Below are 8,981 nucleotides of genomic sequence, written 5' to 3' on the forward strand. Positions count from 1 at the left end.
TAAACCACTACCACTAAAGACCACAAAAGCTGCGCCGGTTACAAATAGAAGCACCCCGTCAGGTTTTAAATCGTTTTTTTTTTTTTAAATCAACATCGTCTACGTTACGATGTCATACGTGCCTCGTCTTCAAATGCTTGTGTCCTGCTTACATGGAAACAATGTCCCCCTTACAAGTATTGAAGGTAAAAAAAATTCGGGCGAAGTTGTCATATACTTTTGACTTTCTTGAAACGGACACCACCATTGGTCCATGTTTTGTCGCTATTGCGCATGCACGACTTTCAGAGATAGGAAGGGAGCGAGATGGCTCACTACTTCCATCAGCACCTCCGCTAAATCGACGTTAAGTTCAGCAGCACGGCACGAAAAACACGAGCTATGACGTAACGAATGAATCATCAACGATTAAATTCGTCTGCGACTATTTTTGTCGAGTACGTCGATTAATCGTTGCACCCCTACTTCCTACTAGTCCCGCATTATGGTCAACAACCGTCTGGGACTAAATATCTTGTGAAGACTTGTGAATTAATTTCGCTTACCATTATCCGCCATGAGCAGGCCTTTATTCTGCTCATACTCTCATATGAGCGTGTGTTGCTGCTGCACCATCTGTGTTGTTTTAATTACACTTTTGGATCATGCAGTCGGATTTAGACACAGAAACAGTCTCTCTGTTGAAGAAGATCATTTATTGTACAGAGTAGAAGGATTGGTTCCATGATGAAGGCAGGTTGGCAGAGCGAGCGCAGGACAGGGCTGGTGCACGGCAAGTGAACCAGAGAGCTGGGCCTGGCAGAGGATGGGGATTGCTAAATGAGAAATGGATGTGAGGGACGACAAAACAGGAATGAATAACGTTCCAAAGACGGGGCAAGTGCCCAATGCAAAAGGTCAGCAGGAGCCTTGTACCGTGTGGGTAAACCAATGATCTGGTGAAGAGGGGAGGGATGAGCTGGTCTCATACTGCAGAGTGTTAGTGAGAGAGAGACAAGCCAGATAGTACTCCAACTTCCTCCTCATATGTGTTTGGTATTATTAATTAATCACTATAATGTTTGAATAGTTACAGAGGCACAAGTTATTTTTGTTCCTCAGATTGTTTGAGTCATCTGTCAAACACTGAAATGTAGCACACCCACTGTGTCAGGTTAATATCTGCTTATTAGTTGTCGGTTTCTATCCATAGACACAATAACTATGGAAATATATTTGATATAAACTTTTTGGGACATACTGGGAATACATGTGTATGCACATATGCTTACATCAACAGAAATTCACAGTATTTTTCAAGGCAAGATGAGGATTATAAAAAGTTCACATATGGAGAGATTGTATAATTTGAGATTATTTTTTCCTACCTGCAGCGAGCAGCATGGATGGTTATATTTATAGAGTGTTCCTGTTCTGTAAGATAAATATGTCAAAAATCTAAACACCAAATTGATTAATATCTTAATGATGATTGTTTTTCTGAAACCTGGTCACAGATTGGATCCTCTGTCCTCATTGCCCTCATGTTTTCTTGCTGTTTTTCTCGGCCCTTGTGTTACACAACTGTTGCTGGTCTCTCTCTGATCTCTCTCCTCAGCCTAACCCCCCCCTTCTCTCCCCTCTTTTCACCTCACCTTCCCTCTCTTCCCCATTATTTTCCTCATCCCTTTAACCAGTCAAGGCAGATGTCCGCCCACATTGAGTTGTGCAGTCAGTTTTTTAGGGTTTCTCTGAAATATTGTAAAGTCTTGACCTTGCTTTGTAAATTGCATTGAGATATATGTTGTGATTTGCCGCTATTCAAATGAAATTTAATTGAATTCTCTAGTACCCTGTCCACCTGTGCCTTGGGTTCACCAATCAGCTGCCTGCCACACGTGGCCATGTCCCGCTCTGTCTTTGTTGGAAACAAGGAATGAAATCTAGATCTGTTTGCATTCCTGCCAGTGCAGCGCAGTTGTTTGGATCCGGACAGACCCAGAACCTCTGCCTTCACTGCTTTCCTGAATCAGTCTTCAGAACTTCGCCCAGTCTGCCTGCCAGCTCCTGGTCCTTTTCAAGTTTAACAATACATATAAAAAAGCAGCATTTGTCTCTTTGTGTATTCGCAGATGTTTCTCATTCAACATGACAGACTTGTAATGCTCAGACAAAAACATCTTAAAGCAGGTTTTTAATCTCTCATTATGATTTACTGAGTGTATAGATTAATGGGCAAAATTTGCTTCATTATCCGTGTATAGTTAAATGGGTGATTAAAGCACTGCGAGTCAAGCCACAAACACACAGTAAAGTCGTGCTGTATGTGCTTCGCTCAAATAACCAGTCAGACTTTCACAAAGCGAAAGAGGAAGAAGGCTGTTTACACTGTCCCACTATATCACACAGCCACGACAAACACTGGAGCGGTGCAGATCAATGAGGACAGTCGATAAAGAAAGCTGAACGTGCACTCAATATGCAGAGGGAGACTCGGAGGGGAGATAGCTGTGTGTGTGTCCGTGTGTGTGTGTGTGTGTGTGTGTGTGTGTGTGTGTGTGTGTGTGTGTGTTTGGGATGTTGGAGTAGTGCTATGTGTGTGGTCAGAGGGTCTCAGTGTAACACACCCTGGCTATATTCATATTCAAAGCTGTTGAAAATATTCATAGGCATCGCTGGTCGCCCATATTTTACGTTTCATGCTCATCCTTCCACAACATCTTTTAGCCATGCTATGACTACAGCAGCCCACATCATTTATTGATGCACAGCCATGTAGCCTCTTCAACCACTTGCTACACACTTCAATATATTGCTCTATTCCACTGTGTGTGTGTGCACATGTGTCAGCAGCACTATGGGCACTAGCATCTGGTACATTTGTAAATAGGCACGTGTGAGCGCATAAATATGTATGTAGGATATGTGTGTGCTCAGGGTGAGGCTGCCATGAAATGCATTTTCAGAGACAGTAATGTCACCCATGGTTGAGTCCTTGTATACTGTGAAGACAGACGGTGCTGCACACTTGGCTGTGCAGAGGAGGCATGCTGCTGCAGCTGGTCACACACATTCACTCTCCGCTTGCTCACACCACTGAGACTGGATGCAGATTCTAGTTCTGCATGCAGACTTGGGGACTATTTTCTGCATTCTAGAGATATCAACATTAATGTAAAATCAAATCCAATATCTGTCATCTTAAACTTTAAATTCCTCATTCCCTAATATTTATTTTCAGTGTTACATCAAGCTCAGCAGCTTTTCAGCAGTTTCAACACGATGGAATTACCAAGGGAGAATATGGTTGTAAAATCTATTTTCAGTGTGCTAATAAAAAATCAGGATAGCTTGGCATAATTTTCTTTTATAATATTTACAAATTTACTAACTTGCGCTGTGCTTGGCTCCAGTCCCCTGGTTACACTCAAAGGATGATAGCCAATGGATGGATGTCTCAACGTTAAGAGCCAGAACAGTTACATGATGTATTTAATTCTGGATCCTTCCATGCCTTATTTGACAAGAGGCTCAAAATAAATATGGATCACCACAACTTCCCAAGAATAGTAATCATTCAACATTCCATTGACTTAATAATTGCTTAATACTAATAAACTACTCATTTTAGCTTAAAATAAAAATATGAATGAAAACAGGCAAAACTTCTTTAAAAATAATTAATAGTTTTGCCTCCAGTTTTTTTATCCAGTAAAAGTGTGATATCATATCAATAAATAACTTTTGTCTTGGAGCATTTTCCCTTTTGAGTGTCTTGAGTTATGATTAGCAATTGTTAGAGACATATTTTTCACCATCTTTTGTTGCGAGAAGCTCATCACTGCTGTGTTTTCCCCTGCTCCTGCCAAAGATCAGCTGTCACTCAAGCAGCTTGGCCAGTCCTGTGACGTCAGCTTCCTTGGACTGCAGACAGAGACGCTCTCATTGTCACTTTGACCATCTGCTTGAGTTTCTTTTCTGGCTTCTATTCTATCACTGTTTGGTCTAATGACAATTCACTACATGTTTATCTTGCTTTTATCTTCCAATGCGAAAAGCTGGAAAATGGACATCGAAGAGGGGAGGCAGGCACCTATTGCCAGTATGGATGGGTAGCGGAAAACACAGACCATGTTACATAGGGAGGATTAAGGATTATTTTTATGGTTTGAAGCTCTAAATTGATCCTCCCCTGATGGTTACCTTGAGTACATGTCACAAACCTTGCATGCTCCATGATAGCAAATGGTAGAAATGGTTCTTATTACACTAATGGTCAAGAGTTTATTTTTCTGATAAGAAACTTTGATTTAATGATTTAAAAACCCTTAAAAAAGGGTTAGGGTCATGATTGATAACTGAGACTGGCCCATGGGCACGATATATATTTTGTTATATGTCAAAAAATTACACCTAACTGCATATATAATTTGCCTATAATAGTCCAATCATGATAGAGTGCTAATGCCTGGGTTTATTCAAGGCTTGTTTAATTACCTTAGGACTAATAAGAACCATTAGATTATAGAAATCAATGTTGGTAAAAAAAATTTAAAAAAAATAACTAAAGTAAACCTATATAAACCTTATCTGTGGGTTTAAAATATTGACATATCTAGTTATATATCCTTTCTTATTTTCCCCATTTCTAGTAATCCCAATGAATTATGAAATTCTTCTTCCCAACACGCTCCACCATATAAGTCCCAGCAGGGCGCCCTGTGAATGACTCCTCTTTGCTCTCAGGAGTCTAATGGCAGTCTATGAATGGCTATCTGCTGTAATCCAGCTGCAGCTTTTCATCCCTGAGCAGCTGGTGAAACGAGGGGACACACCAAATCCTCCTGCGCCTCTGTTCTGGTGTTGTGTCATTCCAGCTCCTGTTAAGTGTGTGTGTGTGTGTGTGCGTGTGTGTGTGTTGTGGTTGTGTGCGCACAATTAGTCAACAGAGGGAGGCTGTTGATCGAAATAGCCACTTTACGCACAGTACCTTAACCGTATAGCCACACTATGTGTATATGTATATAAATGTGTATGTGTATCAACACATCACTTTTCCGTTTAATTGATCTAGGAGAACGTATCAGTGTGTTGTAAGTAGGGTTGGGTACCGAGAACCGGTTCCAATACAAACGGTTCCAATGAAAACGGTACCTACCCGGACCGAAAATTCAATGCAGATTTCGGTGTTTCATTTCGGTGCCTGAGCCAATTGAAGTTCCTCCCGCCTCCCCACACTTCCACTCCTCCCTTCACGGGAAGGGGCGCCTCCCGTCGGGCCCACGCATGAGTCAGGCGCGTCCGTGCAGGTGTATTTCCTCCGTGGCGGTGCGCCGCGACCGGCATTGGGTCGGCTTCGAAAGGCTGGGGGCAGGAGTAGTGGAGGAAATAACAGCAATATTTTGGGGAAATCGTTCAAATGGTGATACAAGCGTGAAATTTGGTCCAAATCATCTTTGAAGGTCACTCTTCGATTTAGGAGTCGGGGCCACTCGAAAATCAAAAATGGCCGCCATTTATTTCAAGATGGCCACCATGGTTAGAATAATTTTGCATTTCAGCATAATCTTTGCCTATACTTTTTGGAGGTCAATAATATCGGACTCCCATAGTATGTTTTTGAACATTTTCAAACAGGAGTTACCAGTTATAACCATCTGAAACATTTCTAAAACATGTCATAGGCTAACTGTGTTATAGGTCACGGGGAAAACTACGTGAAGTTTAGGGTTAATTAGAGGGATAGAGGTATTTGGGAGATATACAGTATAGGAGTGTTGGGCCAGAGCCCAGAGGCTGACCACCAGACACAGGGCAGAGGTTAACACAAAGAAAATCTAAACAAAGGCCTGTATAAATCAAGGCCTTGTGGAACATTCCTATCCACCTGTGAGTACTTTTTCCTGGCAGTTTCGAGAAACCCCAGCAGGTTTCAAGGCCCCCGCAGGAACACTGGAGCCCTGCTGGGTCTGAAGAGCCCAAAGGGGGGGGCCACCAGACACTGGAGCCGAGGGTGAACAAAGGGTTGTTAAACTTTTGGAGGGAAAACATTCTCAAGCAGGCCCAAGAATCTCCCCCTGGTGGTGGAAAATGTTCTGGGAATGCCTTGGAACCCCCGCTGAGTTCCAAGCCCCGCCCACTCAGATCGATTCCTGACAAATCAATTGGCCGATGTCCTATGACCAACTCCTCAAGGAGGAGGACCTCTCAGGTAATTTAAAAGCCCTGGCACCCCAAAAATCATGACCTTTCCAGTTAGTTGATCCGGAGGTATTTTTAGGGAGCAATTACAGACGTTTGTTTTATTTTCATTTTGCTTTATTTCTTTAATCAGTCGACGTCTTACTTTGATAGAGACTATTTTTGTTTTTAACTTGAAAAGGCCGCGCACAGGAACTCGCTCGCAGGCCGAGCTCAGAGACTTTCTTTCCACAATCCACAGCTGCACCACCGCTGTTCATCCCTGCAGAAGAGACGAGGCAGAATTCCGTTCCAAGAGCAAGAGAAGTTCGCTCTATTCGGCCCAGCGCTAGCCTCCGTTGTAAATACGAGACCCACCGGAGCCCGCTTAAGAGGCCAGGACTTCACTCATTTGTTTTCCAGGAATCCGCCGTTCGTGCACGCATCCTGAGGTTTAACAACGAGATTCACTGGACTTCCGGAAAATCCGCGCGCCACGCGCAAGCAACACCGCGAAGGTCACAGTAAGAGGCTTTATTGTCTGGGCAGAGACTAGTTTAAATACTTAGCGTGTCATTTTATTTGAGTGTGTTTGTTTGTAGATCGCTGATCTGTTTTTAGCCGTGTAACGTGCGACGAACTGGAGACGTCACATCCGGTTCCTTTGTCTACTATGTTCTGAGAAGCGCGCGTAACAAGCCGGCACTTCCTTTTTACGTGTTACCGTCAGAGATATTGTGCGGAGATTTACATCTGTTAAAAGATACATCTCACGTAACTGGACTGCCCGCTTCGCCGGAAGTTTGTCTCTGACGATGTTTTGAGAGCTTTCCTGATCTCTCTCTATCTCTCCCTCTTTTCTCCTAAACCTGTTTTTACACACGTCCCGACCTACACTTACATATTTCATGTGGCATAGAAAATTCTAGATTTAAAGAGCCTTAATACATCTCGACGCCATTCGGCGCCAGAACCAGGGGCCGGTTTTTCAAAAGAAATCTGATCGGATTGGATCAAATCTTGAAAATGGGTATTTCAAAAGAAAAAAAGGATTCAGAAATTAGATTGGATCACGTAATCTAATCTTGTTGTTGATCCGGATCAAACCTTGAGTTTGGGTTTTTCAAAACTTTTTGGTAGGATTGGGATCATTTTGATCCCAAAAATCAGGATTAAACTGATCCCAGCAGGAGGGTGGATTCATGGTGGATATCAGTAACAAAACTAGGTAACTAAAATTGGTTAGTTAAATAATACAACATTTCTATCATGCATTTTACAGTATTTATATTTATTCATCAATTTCACTTGAATGTGTTAGGTGCCATTATAGGTCATTGGTAGGATATTTTAGTTCTGCCAATGGTGGTGAAGTGAGCATTAAAATGAAGAAGGAAATTTGGGCTGGAATCACACAACATGTGAATGCCATGGGGTTTTGCCAGAAGAGGACAACAGAGCAACTAAGATTTCGATGGAAGAATCTTAAGGCCAGGGCAACAAAAGACCACGCTGAAGCCAAGAACAGCCATACAGGCAACAACCCATATAAGAGGGTGAATACACAGACATAGTCTGTGATATTATTGGAGGTGAAAAGTCGGAAGCTCTGTATGGGATCCAAGATGTTGCAGAGGATGGTGAGCCTGTGATGACAGCAGAAATCGAGCCTTCTTCAGAAACATTTATTCTTAATCTCAGCCCGAATCGAGGGAGAAGGTCATCACAGGTGGAGCCAGAAGGCCTAGTTCCCACAGGACCCCCAGAGAGAGGCTCAAAGCACCCAAAGAAAGATGACGCCTATAAGGTACTTCTGCAAAAAGAGACTGAAAGGGCAGAAGTACAGATCCATCTAGCAGAGGAACAGCTTATTCTTGCCCGACTGCAGCAAACCAAGGCCAGACTTGAGATCCGCCTCCTAAAGGCCAAGCTTGGACAAGCTGGTCTCTCCACAGCAGACGAAGCAGATGATGATGATGAAGAAGAAGGAGAACACATAAGAAGAACTACTCATAACAAGAACTAAGAAGTAATTTATTTTGTTAAGTATTGGACATTTAAGCCTTTTTTTATCCAGTTCAATTCAATAAATCTTTGTTTGAAACCTGTTTGAAACATGCATAATGTATTTGTGAGTAAAGTATGTATTTATTTGTTGTAGGTCTCAGATGAGGGGACTGCCTGTTTCCAAGAAATGGACAATGGAGGGGGATGTTTATATTGTTTGTTTGCTGATCCGTTCAGTCCTATTTTCTGTTCAAATAAAGCATATTGGAGTGACCCCTCACTATTCTACCTGTTGTTCTTTACATAGCTACATTGTGATACGCCCATTTAGACCACAGGTAATCCAGATTTGGTAATCCTGAAAAGTTTGAATCCGGATCAGAGTAATCCAATCCCACATTGCTTTGAAAAACCAGCATAAAAATAAAATGGATTACGTGATCCTGGATAGCAGAAAAAGAGATTTCCAAATCTGGATCAGCAGGAGCTGTCTGGGGCCAAGCAACTGTCACTCAACCAGTTTTACCAAGTCCTGCAGAATGGGGATGGAAACCGCAAGGACAAAGGTGGTTGGTGAACTGGACAACACTTCAACCAATTGCTGCAAGTTGCCAGGAATTGGCAAAATGCTCATGCCAAAACAGCTCTACTTATGGCAGGTGTAAATGTTTTCGTCTGACTCTGTCTTGTACAGCCTTGTGCAGCTGTGAATGTCACTGAGAGGTTTGAGTCCCAATGAAGTTCTTTTGACTTGACACTGAAACAATTGCATTTTCAGACTTATTCGAGCCAAGTAATCGCTTGTAAAAATCGAT

This window comes from Pleuronectes platessa, chromosome 20 (assembly GCF_947347685.1).
Source record: "Pleuronectes platessa chromosome 20, fPlePla1.1, whole genome shotgun sequence".
In the NCBI taxonomy this organism is placed as follows: domain Eukaryota; kingdom Metazoa; phylum Chordata; class Actinopteri; order Pleuronectiformes; family Pleuronectidae; genus Pleuronectes; species Pleuronectes platessa.